Source organism: Enhydra lutris, unplaced genomic scaffold, assembly GCF_002288905.1.
Source record: "Enhydra lutris kenyoni isolate GAN:26980312 unplaced genomic scaffold, ASM228890v2 scaffoldscaffold46, whole genome shotgun sequence".
NCBI lineage: Eukaryota > Metazoa > Chordata > Mammalia > Carnivora > Mustelidae > Enhydra > Enhydra lutris.
In genome coordinates this window covers 2745940-2763938 of record NW_019154130.1, presented here as the reverse complement: position 1 = coordinate 2763938, position 17999 = coordinate 2745940, and positions in this window count along the sequence as shown.

Below are 17999 nucleotides of genomic sequence, written 5' to 3'. Positions count from 1 at the left end.
AGAGAGAGAGCACAAGCAGGGGGAGCAGCAGACAGAGGGAGAGGGAGAAGCAGACTCCCCACTGAGCAAGGAGACCGATGGGGGGCTTGATCCCAGGACCCTGGGATCATGACCTGAGCTGAAGGCAGACGCTTAACAGACTGAGCCACTCAGGCACCCGTCTCTGCAGTCCATTTTAACAATATGGCTGGAAATGGAATGTGACAGATACAGCATTTTCAATAAAATATCTGAAAATACATATTGATATCATGCAAATGTTAACATCAGAGGAAGTTTTAAATATTTCCAGGGACATGTTTTTTGCATTTCCAACTAAATCACATTTTATACACGGGAGTGACTTACAAAGGGAGACAAAATACTTAGGTATGGGGGCAAAGCTTATCTGAAACATGTCATTTAGCATAAGAGGATTATCTGAAATCTGGAACCAAAAGGTTAAAAACCCCTGGAAGAAATCGGTAATTTAATCCATGAAAAATCCTAATTAGAGGAAAATAACAATTCCCCGAGTCTTCTTAGCCTTAGTGAATCTTCTAGCTTGAGAACTGAATCCCCTACAAGGCCCCAGGGATAAAGATTTTACTGAAAATGGTATTATCAGCTATTTGAATTATCCTGAATTTGGGTTTGATACTGTTTCTTTTGATCTTTTGTATTTCAGGATAACAGTAGTTGGCTGAGAGATTCTTTTTTCCTCCCCATAAGAGCCAAGAGACAAGGCCTAAGTAATCAAATGTGCCACCTCTTTCCTTGAAAATAAATGGTGCTTTGGGTACTCACTGCTACGTTTGTGCTGGTTTTTTGACCCTGTAGCCTGATAGTCATTGCCGGGCGAGACATGGTCAGGGGATTCCTTTTATGAAGGACACAGTGATCTAGATCCCCATCAACTCACCATGCAAGGTCACTGCGCCCCATTCTACACGAGCGTTTTCACTTCTTGTACACATCTCCACACGTGTGGGATTGTAGGGGGAGAGCTCCTGTCCCTTCAAAGACTCAAATTCTATTAGAAATGCCAGGTACCTCGTTATCTTTCCAAATTCCCTGAATGCCGATTTTAAAGACTCAATCTCCATAGCTCTCGAAAGAGCTTCACAGGCTTGTTTGCAGCCCACATGTGGACTTTTCTTTCCTTGCTCATCCTGCTGGATATACGAGCAACTCACCACCTGGGAAGACAGCAAGCTTCGCCATTGCAGAACTCTCTTCTGCTCCCCCTCTTTAAAAAGGTGAGCAACTCACCCTTCGTAGCCAAGACCGCCATGCCGCAAGGACAGTGGAGACCCAGAAACACAGGACCCCTTTATCTGTTTGTCCCCGGATTCCCCATTTTCCGATCATTTCCACACACCGTCGACCTGGTGACCACGGAGCCCTGTTCTTCAGCCCCAGAGGGATGCAGTTTAGGGCACTTGTCAAGCACAAGAGTGGAGACCCAACAGTCAAGAAGGACAACACACAACAGAACAGGAGGGACGTTCTGAGCCCAGGCCTCCCTGCGACTCTGCCATCAACTCCACGCTCCTCAACGACCAGACAATACGGGAGGGAAAATGTGTTTTCTGCAAATAAGTCCGTGCTCCTCTGCAATTCACGGTTCTTTGTATTCTGTGCGTGGATGCAAAATTTTATTTCTTTTCCACGGTATTAGCAGTTGCTCCCTAAATTCAGATAAATGATTTTTTTAAATAAGAGATAATATCTGGAGTCATACAACACTATTTAAACAGGCACGAAATCATTCTTGTTTGCGAGTCAGAGTCTCGGTAGCTAGGTAACTGAATTGCGCACCTATCAACCACATGTGAAGCAGCCCTATTGATGCCCATTGTCCCAGCTTATTATTTATAGCACCCTTTTCCCACTTCCGGAAACGTCCCAGTGCAGGCAATAAATTATTTCACAGTCCTAATTATAACCTTCTTTCAGGGCCCTTGCTTTCTTGGTGTTTTCATATATCATTTGATTTAAGATGCTTGTCAGAACCCTGTTGGCTGAGGAGAGGGAGAGGGGACATGGGGACCCTGGGCATGTGGCTGTGTGCGTGGGGGTGGGGGTGGGGTGGAAGGAACAAGGGGAGGCAGCAGGGCTGGGTTCACACATGGGATCAAGTGCCAGCTGCCTCAGGCTGGCCAGGCGCCTGCCGGACTCTGGTGGAAACATATGATGTATGTATAAGGAGCAGAGCTCACGCCAAGAACTTTCTTTCCTTTTAAGAAAATAATCAGTAATGACCAAAATGAATAATTTTGTTCTTTAGAGCTCGGGCATGCCGTTGGCTCCCCCCCAACACCTACATGCCACCTGCCAAGTGAGGAGTACCTCCTGCGCATTCAGTGTGGAGGGGCCCCCACCAGCTTTGCATGGGGAGAAGCCCCCCTCCCCCACTGTCCCCGCTCTCCACCTTGCCCTCTCTTCCCAGAGAGCAAATCCTCGGAGAACCCAGAGGAAGCTCGGCATCCCTGAGCTGACTCTGTCTGCTCTGCGGATAGGGAAGTGCCCAGCTGTGGGCACGAGCCCCGAGACAGGTCACGTCAGCCCCATTTCCCTGCACGCCTTGGAGGACCCTGGACACAGGGTCAGTCTTCTCTCCCAGAACCATAGTAGCCTCGATGTCTCTTCTTCCTACACTCCATACCTATTTCTTTGTGGGTTTATTTGTTTAAGCTCAGCTTCTCTAGGATGCAGGGGCTGGGGTTGCTTTGTCCTCTATTTTCTCTTTCCTTCCTCTTCACTTTGGGGCTGGACTCATCAGTAACCACATCATGCAATGTTGGGCACAGAGTAGGGGTCCCCTGAAGTAGCTTGCAGAAGTGGCCATCAATCTTACCTTCCCTTATTCACACTCCTTTGCAAATGATTTTTCCAGGGCTCCCAGCAAGAGTGGGGTCTGTTTCTTCACATCCTGTATCTGGAGGTGGCCTTGGGGATGGCTCTGGTCGATGGTAAGTTAGTACATATCGCTTAGACAGAGGATTGAGAAGAACGAGCCTTTGAACCTTATCCCCTCTTGCTCTGGAAGTCCTGTGACTGCCAGCCCTGGAGAAGCCTGGCCTCGCCTCTGCACAATGAGCAGTTCACGGCCTGTGGTCCCCATCACCTCTGCCGGGAGCAAGTACCAGCTGCCAGACCCACAGTGCTGTCCCGGGCCCTGGTGACTGCCCGTGCACCGAGGGCAGACCACACCTCCAATCTAGACAATCATGAGTGAACAAATACAGTGGGACCCCCGTGTCCAAGGCCAAGTGTGGTTGGGAAGCAGGTGATCCCATGACTTATCACCATAAGGTCAGTAGGCGCCTGATGTGACGTCACAGCACTAATGTCGTGCATCTCACTCCATCATCATGAGGGCATTTATCACCTCACATCACCCCAAGAAGGGGGTGGTCAGTGTAATAAGATATTTTGGGAGAGAGACCACCTTCCTACACTTTCATTATAGTACATTGTCATAATCATTCTACTGTATTATTATCATTGTTGACCTCTTACTGGGCATAATTTATAAATTCAACCTTATCACAGGTGACTATGCATAGGTAAAACCAGTGTATATTGGATTTGGCACTATTCATACTTTCAGGCATCCACTGGTGGGGGGTGGTCTTAGGACGTAAGGGTAAGGAGGGATGTCTTTGACATGCGGGAAAAACTAATTGGCATATCCAATAAATTGCAGAAGGAACGAATGAGCCATGGTCTCAGAACTTACAACAAACTAGACATCTGTGTATGTTTATTTTTATGCATAGAAATCAATGTGGATATTATACACATTTATTTCCTTCTGGCACACATTATGGAAGTTCAATTTTTCCTATTTGTATTAGAGCTCTCTAGAGAAACACACCCCAACACACCCCCACCCCCAACTCACAAGTATTAATTACGAAGAATTGACTGTGATTACGGAGGCCGAGAAGTCCCATGATCTGCAAGCTGGAGCCCAGGAGAACCCTGGAGCCCAGGAGAACCCTGGAGCTCAGGAGAACCCTAGAGCCACAGAAGAACCCTGGAGCCCAGAAGAACCCTGGAGCCCAGAAGAACCCTGGAGCCGCAGAAGAACCCTGGAGCCCAGGAGAACCCTGGAGCCGCAGAAGATCCCTGGCATAATTCAGTCTGAGTCTGAAGGTATGAGAACCAGGGGAGCTGATGGTGTGAATCCCAGTGCAGGAACGGGACACAGATGTCCAGGCTGCACCAAGCAGACAGGACGGGTTGATCCTCTCTTCCTGGGGCCTTTTGCTCTATTAGACCCTCAACAGACTGGACCATGACACCCACCTTGGGGAGGGTCATCTGTTGAGTCTGCCCACTCAAATATTAATCTCATGGATAAACCCCTTTAGTGACACACCAAGAATAATGTCTAATATGGGTCAAGTTGACACAGATATTGTTAAAACACTCACTCCCTTTGCTGGTTGGTTTTCTCCTGCCACGGCCTTACTGAAATTACTAGTCTAGATGATTTCCAGGGGGAATGTGAAATGTTGCCAGCTGTGTGATCCAGAATTTCGAGGTGGAGAAACTGAGTCCAAGAAAAGATTGGGGATGTGCCGGAGGTCATGGCGCCATCAACAACAGCCCAGTCTCAGATCCAGAGCGTGGTGCATAGTCAAGAGGCTCCAAGGTTTGAGGAAGAGTTCTATGGGTTCTATGGGTGGCCTGAGAACTCAGGCCATGCCGTGGGGGAGGCTTAGAGAGAATGGGTGGGTGGTGCAAATGGTGGTGGTGGTGGTGCAGGCATTCTTGCTCTACGTTGAAGCCCACGGAAGATTCAGGTGTAGAATATCACATTGCTCAGAAGAAGGGACACAGGTCCTTGGTGCCCACGGGACCACAGGCAAAGCTACTCATCCCATTCCTCTGTGCTTGTAATGTCTACAAACATCCACCTGTTGAAAAGGTATACAAGCAACTGGTTCATTGGAGGAGGAAGAACCTGTCAGAAGAAGAGAACCAATATTTACCGAAACACCAGATTCCTTAAGTTTTTGGTAGGATCTTAGTGACCTTAGGTCTGGTAGCCTCTTGCCTTTCCCTCTCTCTGGAAGCTCTGTATTTTGTCTCCATTTTCGGGAGAAAGAATTTGTAACTCGTGTCCCTGAAGAAGGAACTCACATGAGCCTACAATATAAAATCGTGATTCTCCCCAGTGCATCATTTCTAGTAGACCTCTACTAATGAACGTTCATTAAAAACTTCTTGGTTTTGTTCAGTAAAAAAAGAAAAAAAAGCAAAACAATTTTTATTCCCTGCTTATCAAGTTCTGGTAATATTTACATTTTGTAAATGTAACGAGATGGTCAGTCAAGGGCAGCCACAGGAGACACAGGAGAGGCAGAGAGACACAAAACCAGAGTTCGTGATGCTCGCAGGTCCTGGAGACATGGCAGGTGGCAGGTGACCTCGGTCCCCATGCAAAGACAGGAGGGGGCCCAGGGGGCCTGAAGGCAGCATTTGAGGGGGTGGTACTCAGGCCCTGACCTTCACTGGGGTTTCCTGGGGAAGGACAAGGCAGAGCAGGGCAAACAGTCTTGGATAATTTGGATAATTTGGGTGGGTTTTGTGCTGGAGGAGCCCCTGGCTTGCTTGAGTTGGGCCCTGGGATGATTGAGGCAGAGGATAACATCTCCTGGGGCCAGAGATGGGAGGGGACTCCGGCATGCTCCTGGCTGGGCATTTTGCTATCTCCAAGACTTGGCTAGCTCCTGAAAGGGTGGTCTTCTGTCAGGTTGGAAGGTTTTTGAAGATGCAAAATGTCATAGTATGCAGAAAATTTCAAATATTTATAATATAATTTACAGTTCTCATTTTAGATTCTTATAATAAAGACAAAAGAGAAGACAAAGAAAAAAAAATTTATAAATACCCACACGTAATCAGGTTTGCTTAAAACTATCATTAAAGGCACAGTAGATGCAAGGGAGGAATAAATATCATAGACAAAAAGCACACAATTCAACTGATAAGAATTGCAGCCAACTTTTTACCCAAGACCCTTGTCTCCCCCCACCCCCCCAAAAGAGAGGGAGAGAGGATTACATGTCTAGAAGGCAATTTCTTTTCTTTGTTTGTTTGTTTTGTTTGTTTGTTTGTGGGGAAGTTGTTTTGCATTCTCAGTTATTTAGGATTTCACTGATGCCCCCTAATGCCAGCCTTGCCTGGCCCCCATGCCCATCTCATCAGCACGAGGCCATTCCAGATAGGCCATTGGTGGGAATGAGAACTCATCCAGCTTGAGAATGACAATGCGTTGTCCAGATTTAAGGCTGCTGGCCATTCCATGGGCTAATGGATTATTGATCCCAATGGAGGAGACATATCTAGAAGGCATAGGCTTGGCTTACGAAGGATTTTAAAGTGGCTTGTAAAGCCGTGTCGGAGAGAAACAGCACCACAAAGAGGAACAGGCTTAACACTGCTTCGATTGGGATGTGGCTGAGCTCAGACACAGACGGTAAAGACAGGTCTTGGCAGAGGCAACCTTGGGAACATGTCCTCACCATCAGAGAGACACTGTCTGACTTGTGGCTTTTCCATGTTATATTTGGGTGGAAATCTCATGTTTCTGGATTTTGGATATGTTACTCGAAGTTGAATTCACTTAGAAATACAAGGCATGCTTGTTGGGGGAAAAAATAACCCTAAATATAATGCTCTATATTTAGTTTTATATTTGAGGAAAATTACCAAATATCCTCTAGTTTCAGGCTTTTTGTGGGTAGGATGTTGGTGACTTTAAATTTTATTTCTTTTTAAAATAACCTGCATGTTCTGATTATTCTAAAATGATGGCATTTCATGTAATTCAGTGTATTTACAAGAAAGCCGGAACAATGATTTCAAAAGGCAAACATTATTAGTCTGAAAACGGGACCGGGGGCCAGTCTTCTGACGGGGACATACTCTCTTATCTGCCTGTTTATTATTGTAATTCAGTCTGATGGAAAAACGATGCTCTCCACCGTTGTGATTATTCCCTGTTAATTTATATTCATCCTTGCTCAGACTCATGACTCACAGAGACACATTTTTTCCCCTTAAAAGCTCTGAATGCATGAATCATTGCTGAGTGCCTCCATGATTCAGGGCCTGTTTGTGGCAGAAATGCATGAATGAGTATGATGGCCATTTACTGATGAACCTAGTCAGAGATTCAGCCATAAATCTGCCCCAGGATGAATTCACAGGGACTTGATTACCACCCACGCAGAATGAATTACAGGGCGTATCACTTTGCAGTGCGCTCAGCCTGATACACAACGTTGCGTTTACAATGTTACTTTTGCCACGTTGCTTTTACAGCGTTACTTTTGCCACGGTACCTACATTTTTACTTCTGTTTTTTAAGCATAGGGATGTTAAATTGCCGAATTTATCATCCTGGGCTGTTTTGCCAGTGTGAAACAAATGCCTGAAATTTCTCTAATGACGGAAATAAGACTTGTTGATAGAAGATCAGATTTAAGAAAACGCAGAATACTCAGAAGACTGCAAAATAAGCATTTTTAACATGGATTTTTCTCTTCAACCCCTTTGAAGAGTCTCAGATTTCCTGCCTGACCTTGGAAGAAGTCTATCTCTGCACTTTGGAATCAAAATTTACCAAATCTATTCCTATCACTAGACTCTTCCAAAACCATCTCTGCTTCTAATGAATCAGTGTGCCTTTGGGAGGTCATGGCTAACGGAGACAAAGAGCTCAGTCTTTCTAGTTGGACAGAATGAAGATCAACCTCTGGGGAAAACAGGGTATAGTTTCAAAAAAAAATTAAAAAGCAGTTCTTCCTAAATTCTTTCTCCTTGAGAGCAAGGTCAATTTTGAATGTAACTGATACTTATTTTTTTTTTTTAAGATGCAATAAAAAATATAACAAAGCCAAAGACATGGGAGAGATGTACCTAATTTTCCTCTCTCCTGCTAGTGCCGAAAAGCCCTCAGATCTGTTAGCCTGCTATGGCTGACACTGTTGCCTGCCTCCTCAGCTGGTACCCCCTCCTGCAGGGAGGCTACAAGGACCTGATCTGGTCGGGCTGCCCCATCTCACCTGGGACCCTGGTGCCCAGCTGGAGCTCCTTTGTCTTTCACGGGGCTAGACACGAGCATGTGACCCGCTTATGGCCAATGAAACAGGAGGGGAGGTATGAGCGGGGCTCTGGGCAATACTTTCCTCCTTGTGAATAGAAAATCAGGGGGCCTGGCTGGCTCAGTGGGAGGAGCATCAGGCTCTTGATCTCCCCATGGTGAATTTGAGCCTCAGGTTGGGTGTAGAGCTTGCTTAAATAAGTAAATCAATAAAGTTAAAAGAAAGGAAGGAAGGGGAAAAAAAAAAAAACTTCATGCAAGGTAAAGATTTTTTTGCTGTCCTCCTATTCCTTCCCTCTCTGTATGCTGTTCTGAAGGACTTTGACATTTGGGCGTGCAGGAGCCACGTTGGGGTCATGGGGTGGAGGGTGGCTAACCCTTGGAAAAAGGAGGCTGGGTTATAGCGGCAGCTGAAAACCAATACGTCCAACTAGAGATGTCCAGTTGGAGAGCAAATGGCTGCATGAACCACCATTAGCTCAGTTGTCTGTTCTCTCCGCCCGAGTTCCCGTTAACGACAAGTGTGAGCATGGGTCAGCCTTGGCAAAACCCAGCCTCCTTTCCCTGTTTGGAGCTTTAGGCACAAAAGCAGTTAGGAACTCTTGGAATATGTGCTTTTCCTTTCTGGTGACGCGCCTCTCCCCCTCCCACACCTGCCCATCCGTGTTCCTGTGGAAGAGTTCAGATGGATCTCTGAGAGGAAGGCCAGGTGAGTCCTGAACTTGACAGTCTCACAGCAAAAGGAGGGCATGGTCTCAGTCCTGGCAGTGAGCACGGCTCTGCTGCATCAGGCCGGTTGCTTTGTGCCTGACCTAGGAGGCTGAGGCCCTGCTCTGGCCACTGACCAGTCCACCCCTCCCCCAACCCGAGGGACTGGGAGTCCCTCCAGAGCAGTAGACGCAGAATGATTCGACGAAGGGTCTTTGGTTCTCATGAAGAAAATCGTCTGGGGGGCGCCTGGGTGGTTCAGTGGGTTAAGCTTCTGCCTTCTGCTCAGGTCATGATCTCAGGGTCCTGGGATCGAGTCCCGCATCGGGCTCTCTGCTCAGCAGGGAGCCTGCTTCCTCCTCTCTCTCTCTACCTGCCTGTCTGCTACTTGTGATCTCTCTCTGTCAAATAAATAAATAAAATCTTAAAAAAAAAAAAAGAAAAGAAAATCGTCTGGGTGGAGAAACAGTGAGAGCTGAGTATTTGAAACTAGGGACATGCTGGTTTCTTGGAAGCTGGTTTCTTGAGTTCTCCCGAGCAAAGCCGAGGAAGAGACCACGGCCATCAGGGCAATGTGACAGTGAGGGACAAGTTCAAAGTGCGAAGTGATGGGGGAATGATGGACTTCTGCAGCCGGGGGACCAGGATTCTCAGAGAGAGAGAAAGCCGGGCGGATGGAGGGGACCGTCTCCCCACTTGGGCCCCCACTGGAGAGGGACGGAATCCAGACCGTGCTTGGCAGTGAGTGAGAGCGGTGAAGAGCTGAGAGAAGCGACCATGGACCCGGTATTGGGGCCTCTGCGATTCAAAGTTAGGAGAATGAGCTCTGACACGGGCTGGGGTTCAAGGCTGAGGCGTCACTGCTTTTGGGAAACTGTGTGGCACTATTGGCTAATTAACTCTGTGGCCTGATTAGCTAATGCAAGAGAGCCACCTGCAATTAATATTCAGAAATTGAAATTCCTCATTATCTACCTGAGGGGACAAGTTCATGGGTCCATCAAACCAGGTGGACAGGAGCCCCTGGCCAGCTCTGTCAGGGCAGCGGGTGACCCTCGATATCAGGGCTGTGAGTTCGAGCCCCTGGCTGGAGGTAGAGATTACTTAGAATAAAATCTTAAAAAAAAATGCCAAGTTGACAAAAATGCTTTGCTCATAATACCTAAAATCCAGACATAATCTAAATGATTATTAATAACTGAATGAATAAAAAAATTTTTGTGGCATATTTATACAATAGAATTATGCTGGAATTAAAAAAGAAGAAAGAAAGAGTGATTACTACACAGGCAGCAGCTTGAATCTCACAGAAATAATGTGGAACTGAAGAAGCCGGTCTCAAGCCCAGAATCCCAGACTCTTGTGTTATTCTACTCTTAAGAAGTTTAAGGACAGGTGTCACTGAACCATGGCAGTGGACGTGAGAAGAGGGGCTCTTTTGGTGGAAGGTACTGGGTGTTTATAAAGGACAAGAAGGAGCCTTATGGATTAGGGTGTGTGTGTGTGTGTGTGTGTGTGTTTGTGCGTTTGCATGTGTGTATGTTCTTTTGGCCAAAACCTTCACTGGTAAATTTTAATCATTAATTATTACAATATTAACTTTTGGTAAGGATTTTGTCGTTTATCAATATTATTATTTTACCATGGATCCAATTTATATCCCCAAACCTCCCAGGGGGTTAAACCAGATACAAAACAGTTCCCATCCTATTAACCCGTTGTGTGCATTTCTATAATTTTTAAATTTTACTTATTTTTTACTCAATTCAACTGGTTATTGTTAAGAAAAGCACATCCATTATTTTTCTGGTTTGTTGGTTTGTTTGTTTTTTTCATCAACACAGGATTAGTGGGATAAGTCAATGTTGATGTTCTTAATGAGCAATTCTCTCTTCTGGGATGATGTCTTCAAGGCAAGCTTGTTCCCTCTGGAGGTGAATTCAAGGTGGGCTCGTGGTCTCTAAGGCATTTCAGAGTTAGAAAAGAAGCCAGCTCTTCATCATCCCACAAACAAGTGTTTTTTGGTAAGTGTTTCCCGTCTCAATCTACAATCCTGTATCGAGCTCTCAGTGAGCTCCTTGGGGCAGTGTTTTCTGTGGAAAGAAAGTTGCTGAGGGGAACAAATGTGCCACATGCAGACTCGTTGAGGCAGAACTTTCTAATTGCCCTGGGACTCTGGAAATCACCACCGCTATAGGAGTGCCAGTGAACGTGGGATTGAGTCGCAGTGCTAACTCAGCAACCTGGGTAAGATAGTCACACACGCGAGACTGTAGACCTGATGGTCTTGGGCAAGCCCTTCACCTCTCTGTACCTCATTTTTCTTACACATAAAATGGGAATATCTACCTCCTTACACTATTATGAGGGTTAAGCATTTTGAATATATATTAAGTGTTTAGAACAGTTCCCAGCATAGACTTTGCACCGGGAAACACGTTACACAGCTGTAGCATACTGATAGGATTATTAGCTGCCTGTGTTGTGACAATGGGGCTGGGAGTGGTGGCAGGTGGAATTGTAAGGTGACCCCGGGGACCCTCCTCCTTGTGGATTCCCCTCCTCTTGGAGCATGGGCAAAATCATTTGGGGAGATATTGATGTGGGCAAAAGAAAGGCAAAAGAAAAATTGAATTTCCTTACTACCAACAGCCCACTGAGAAGTCCTTGAAACAGGCAGAGTGACCTTCCTCGAGGGACCCAGCTGCCTTGATGCTGATATTTTGCTAAGGGCAAAAGGCAATCTTAGCTCAACCCCCAGGATCCTGTAAGTCTACTTTAACATATAAAAATTCCTTTGGAAGCTTCCTTTATCTCTAAACCTCTAAGATCATGTTGGCAATCATCCCCCAAGCATATGACCCACCGATATACATCTGAAGGGTCTCATGAGTAAGTTTTTATTAGACGGTAATAAATTACTTTTCCCAACCATAGTTAGTCACCCTCAAGGTCCTGGAAACCTTGCTTCTAAAATTCCTTAGAGACTTACACTCTTCCTAACCCCCTCCCAACTTGAAAGTATACAATGAGCCACTCCTCATGACCCCAGTGCACCTCTTTCTGCCCATAAGTCCTGTCCCTGTGCTTTAACAAAACCACCTTTTTTGCACCAAAGGTGTCTCAAGAATTCTTTCTTGACTGTAGGCTTCGATCCCTAACGTCTTACCTACATCATTATCACTCCTCTAACTATTCCATCTTATGGCAAAAGAGAGTTTACCCTGATGGTCTCATCTAACCACACAAGCCTTCTAGAAGCAGAGTTTTCTCTGCCCCCGGAAGTGACACAGCAGAAGAGGAAATCAGAGACCACAAGCACGTGGTGGGGTGGACATCCTGATGCTGGCTGGAAGGCGGAGAGGGCCCCTGGCTGACCGCTCACTGAGAAACAGGGACCACAGTCCTACCACCACAAGGACATGATTTTGGCCAAGGAGCAAAGGTGATTGGAAGCAGATTCTAACACAGAGCCTGGAGAAAAGCCCAGCCGACCAGCACTGTAATGGTGACCTTCCACTTCCCTGAGTGAGGAACCCAGTCGAGGCTGACCTGTAGCTCTCTGTGAGGATGAATAGGTGTTATTTTTAACAGGAAGTTCCTGCTCCGTAGTGGGAATTTGCTCCGCAGAATATAGAGATAACACTTAGAAGCGTGCGGGGGGGGGGGGGGGGGGGGGGGATGATGTTTACAAAATGCTGTTTCACAATTGTTAATATGCAGACCAAACACCACGTTTCGGGCTCCAGGATAAGTGCCCTGCTTGATTTATCGTATTTAATCTCTCCACGATGCTGTAGGGTACACCCTCTTATTACTTCTATTTTGCACTTAGAGACCGTGAGGCTGAGTCCCCCCGCAAAGGTCACACGGAAAGCAGGTAGCTGAGCTGGGATGGAATTCAAGATGCATCCTGTGCGGGGCTCACCTTCCCAACCACCTGGCAGGAGAGCCCAGTGTCTGTCTCCACGGGAACTTTAAGTCCCTAAAGTCGAATGCGACAAGCATTCATTCTCTAGGGCACTCGGGCAAGTGTGACAGGGCTTTCCGTAGGCATGGATAGAAAAACCCCTCTCTTCAGGGAAGATGTGTCTAAGGCAGTATATTCCAAACTGCAGTTTAACAACCCATTACCAGAATTGTTTTATTCTAGAGTTTTCCTTTTGGGGATGGACCAAAACCTGACTCCATCCTCCACACCCTCCTCCCTCAGGATGACCAGCCCATCCCGCGTCCAGCTCGTGATTTCAAGCACGAGGCTCTGCATTAGGTCTTATCGTCATTACCAAGAAGTATTTCTCTAACTGCTTCAGACTAATTAAACAACGATGAAGTTGAAAATGAGACCATAAATGACATTTTTGGGCCACGGAATATTCTGATGACCTCTTGCCACCTCACAGGGCTACTCACTTCATTGGGTTCAATTAGTGAGAGACTGCAGGACAGTGCAGTGCCTGACGTGCCCCCAGTACTCTGGGACCAGCGCCGCAGACCCCCTGCAGGCTGGCCATTACCATAATCACACCTCGAGCTGCTGTGGTCGGTTTTCAGGGAAACCAGCACCCTTATGGCATTAGTGTTCTTCCAATGAATTGTAATTGCCATGTAGTTTTGTTTTGCATTTAATTAAAAAATTTATCTTAGTTGTACATGTCCATAAAGGCAATAAGCCCAAGCAATCGACTGCACACTTTGCCGGTGGAAGAGTCTTGGGGATATTATAATGATAATTTCAAGGAACGCTCAGGGTCTCTAAGAATTGTGTTTCTTCAAGGGTCCGTGACATGGGGGCGTGTGGCCACCACTTTCAAGCAGGACCATCAAGCTTCCCACATCCCTCCCCTTCACTCAGGCTCTGCCTTTGTCCTTCTGGACAAGGAACGTGGCTCTTTACGGATGGAACAGCAGTGACATGTGCGGATAGGCAGGGTAATGTGGGGTCCTGATACATGGCCCCGACCCCACAGGGGGAGGCAGGGAAGCGGAGAGAACAGGGTGCTCAGAAGTCAGATAAGCTGACCGTTCATTCCTCCCTTCAGCCAGCAAATCTATGAACTCAGCAGTTTCCAAACGTTGCCATGCTTTCGCCATCACCCAGAGAGATTTAAGCCTCTGCCTTCGGCTCAGGTCATGATCCCAGGGTCCTGGGATTGAGCCCCGCATTGCATCGGGCTCTCTGCTCAGCAGGGAGCCTGCTTCCCCCTCTCTACCTGCCTCTCTGCCTACTTGTGATCTCTCTCTCTGTGTCAAATAAATAAATAAAATCTTTAAAAAGAATCTCCGTAGTTCCTAAAACAGACAGAGACAGCGCCCCGTACCAACACCATTGGGATCTCTAGGTGGTGGGAACCAGGCCACAGTGGCCTTCAGGTTTGGAAACCACTGTGCTAACCGCTTTTTCATTTCTAGTAGATTCCGATTTTGCTCGGGTACCCTTCTCTCTCCTTGGCCGTGTGAGCCAGCCAGGCTGAACCCACCCCCTGCTCTAGGGCTGCGGAAGCAGATCAGGGTGAAGGGTCCCTGGGCAATCTTAGTTGCTCCAGAAATAACCACATGACCTAGTTTGGCCCAATCACCCTTGGTGGGCACGTTGACTTTATAATGACAGGATCAGGAGCAGTTTGTTTATTTCCTTATCTCTCTGTGATCTGAAGATCATGCAGCTCCCATCTGCTCTGTTCAGCACAAGAGGAACAAGACCCCAGCTGTGGCCATCCAGACAGGTTATAGAGCAAAAAGGTGGGAAGAATCACGGACCTGCGTGGACATCGCCGAGCTCCTGAGTCCACCAAGCTAGATGTCTCTCCTGCCTCAGTTCCCCTCCTGTTGCAAGACGACACACTCCCACAGTGCTCACATGGACCTCAGGCGCCATCGCCCTGCTCCGAGGGAATCTGGGCTGCAAGGCCTGGTGTGTGGCTTCCCACCCCAGTTCCCAGCGACGCCCGAGATGCGTGGTATTTGTGCTGTTAGGACCGCCTTGTCCTGGAGCTCTGAAGTAGTACCAGAAAGCCTGCTCTGTGTGTGTGTGTGTGTGTATGTGTGTGTGTGTGTGTGTGCGCGCGCAAGCAGACATCCTCCTGCATCCCGTGAAGGAAGAGCAAAGGGCAGAGGCGGCTAACACCGAAGGCTGGCTCCCGAAAATCATGCGATTATGGGATTATCCGTGCTCCTTCCCCTGATGGCTGCATCACTTATCAGCAAGACAGGACGGGGACAGCGGATAAGTTGGTCCTCATATCTTGCTCTAGGATGAAGTTGAGAGTAATATTTCCAAACGAGATAATACTATGTATGCTTCCTTGGAAACAAAGTAAGCCATGCTCCCTGGCTGGTCGGAGTCCCTCCTCCCGCTGTTGCCTTTTACTTGGAGTCTTTGAAAACGGCTTGCAAGTGTAGCTGGTAAGTGGGAGGCTGAGTTCAAGCACTGACTGCTTTTCTGCATTCCCAAGACGTGGACTCCACTAATGAAGCCTTTGTTCAATGTCAGTTCTTTTTAAGTAGAAGCATCCACGTGTTCACTGTAGAAATGGTTTCGAAATACAGTGAAGTGTGAAAAGCTGGAATTTAAAAAAAATCCCAACAACAGACATAGCCCCTGTTCCAATTTCACTTTACTTACTTCTCGTTTTTACACCAGTCATAAATAAGCCGATATAAATCCGTGTGCATTTAAAACATTGACTCACATTTTATTTTCGTGCTTTAAAAATGTCCTTACGTTCCTGCTTTATACCTCAATCTATCCTGAGCATATTCTTATACTAGTAAGCATGCTAATTTTACTTACTTATTTTTTAAATTTAAATTCAATTATTTAACATACACTGTATTATTAGTTTCAGAGATAGAACTCAGTGATTCATCAGTTGCTTTCAACACCCAGTGCTCATTCCATCCCGTGCCCTCCTTAATGCCCAGCACCCAGTGACCCACCCTCCCACCCGCCTCCCCTCCAGCAACCCTGTTTCCTAGAGTTAAGTCTTTAAGGTTTGTCTCCCTTTCTGATTTCCTGTTTTATTTTTCCCTCCCTTCCCCTATGATCCTGTTTTGTTTCTTAAATTCTACATATGAATGAGAGCATGTGATAATTGTCTTTCTCTGATTGACTTATTTTATTTAGCATAATACCCTCTAGTTCCCCCCAGTCATTGTAAGTGGAAGGTTTCATATTCTCTTGTTGTTGACTGCATTATATTCTATTGTGTTTAAATATCATATCTTCTTTATCCATTCATCTGTCGATGGATATCAGGGCTCTTTCCATAGTTTGGCTATCGTAGACATTGCTGCTATAAACATTCAGGTACACGTGCCCCTTCGGATCACTACGTTTGTATCTTTAGGGTAAATACCCAGTAGTGCGATTGCTGGGTCATAGGGCAGCTTTATTTTCAACTTTTTGAAGAACCTCCATGCTGTTTTCCAGAGTGGCTGCACCAGCTTGCATTCCCACCAACAGTGTAGGAGGGTTCCCCTTTCTCCGCATCCTCGCCAGCATCTGTCATTTCCTGACTTGTTAATTGTAGCCATTCTGACTGGTGTGAGGTGGGATCTCACTGTGGTTTTAATTTCTCTGATGTGGGGTGAAGTGGAGCACTTTCTCACGTGTCTTTTGGCCATTTGTATGTCTTCTCTGGAGCTGTTTCTTCATGTCATCTGCCCATTTCATGCCTGGATTTTTTGTTTCCAGCATGTTGAGTTCAATAACTTTTTTGTAGGTTTTGGGTACTAGTCCTTTATCTGAGAAGACTTTTGGAAATATCTTCTCCCATTCCATAGGTTGTCTTCTGGTTTTGCTATTTCCTTTGCTGTGCAAAAGCTTTTCATCTTGATGAATAGTTCCAATAGTTCGTATTTGCCTTTGTTTCCCTTGCCTTTGATGATGAGTAAACACACAATTTTAAAATTAAACCATTTGTATCCAACCGTATCTTGTTATCATCATCCCGTTGGGCTTTAAAACAATCTTTTAAGTTACCCCTGATTGGCAAATGTGATAGTGTCCTGGAGTTGTTAAGCTCCAGATTCAAATTTACTGGGACTTGGAAAGTGTTTGCCAGCTCTGAACTCTCCTTCAGACTTGTCTCCAGTATCTGTCCAGCAGCTTATTAATGTTTGGATCATAGAGCATTGCAATAATCGTAATGATGACAGCAGATGTTTGCTGTTGCCCCTGGTGAGTGCTAGGTGTTGCTCTAAGTGCTTCACATGAGCTGGCACATCCAACCATCACCCTCCACAAGTAAGTATACCGTGATCTCCACTCCATGTGTGGGCAAACCAAGAAGCAGAGAGATTTGATGGTCCAGCGTCCCCCACGAAGTAACAGCATAAAGATACAAACTTGGGCAACTGAACTATGAAGGAAATGCTTTTAACAACTCCAGTGACACTACCTCCATCGACAGACCATCAGGAAATCCTAATTTGGGACCCATGCAGAAGACCTTTTGAGCTACCAATGGTGGACACACGAGGGTGTTTCCACATTTATGGGGTAAACCTTAGGAGTAAAGCATTGACTTCCTCATCAGAATTCCTTAATGAGTATTTCAAATTCTTTTCTAAGACGTTATTTTTGAAAAGGGTGCCAAAATAGTACTTTTCTCTTCTCCTCATAGGGGTTGTCTTTGACACGCAGACTCTGATTATTGAGCTCCTTCTGTGTGCCAGGCACTGTGCGGGGTGCTGAGTAGACGTGGTGAGTGAGAGATATGATCTCTCTACCCTCCATCGATGTGTTTGTTCTCACACATCACGCATGTGAGTATATGTGCGTGTGTGTCTGACAGACCTCACGTGGGGCAGGAAATGAACTCATTGGAGTGTCTGTCCTTCCACATTCACACCGACCACCAGAGCATTATCTGGGTGGGACCCCGTCGAGGTCCCCAGGTGGGAACACTGCCAAGCCCGCCCCCTGGGCTTACATCTTCCCTCGGTACCTGTGGTTGAGGCACCTCACCTTGAGCCTGGAGCACGAAGAAGGGAGGCTTCCTGTGGTCACTAAGAATCCTCCGTCCAACCCCCGGTGGGGGAATTCAGCCCTCCAGTTCCCTTGGAACATCCCAAAGCCACTGAGTAGCTATTGGGTTAAGCTATTGGGCTGCCTGAAGGCATCTTATTTGACAAACAATGACCAAAGCAGCTGGAGAAACAAAGCTGTGAGCAGGGAAGAGGA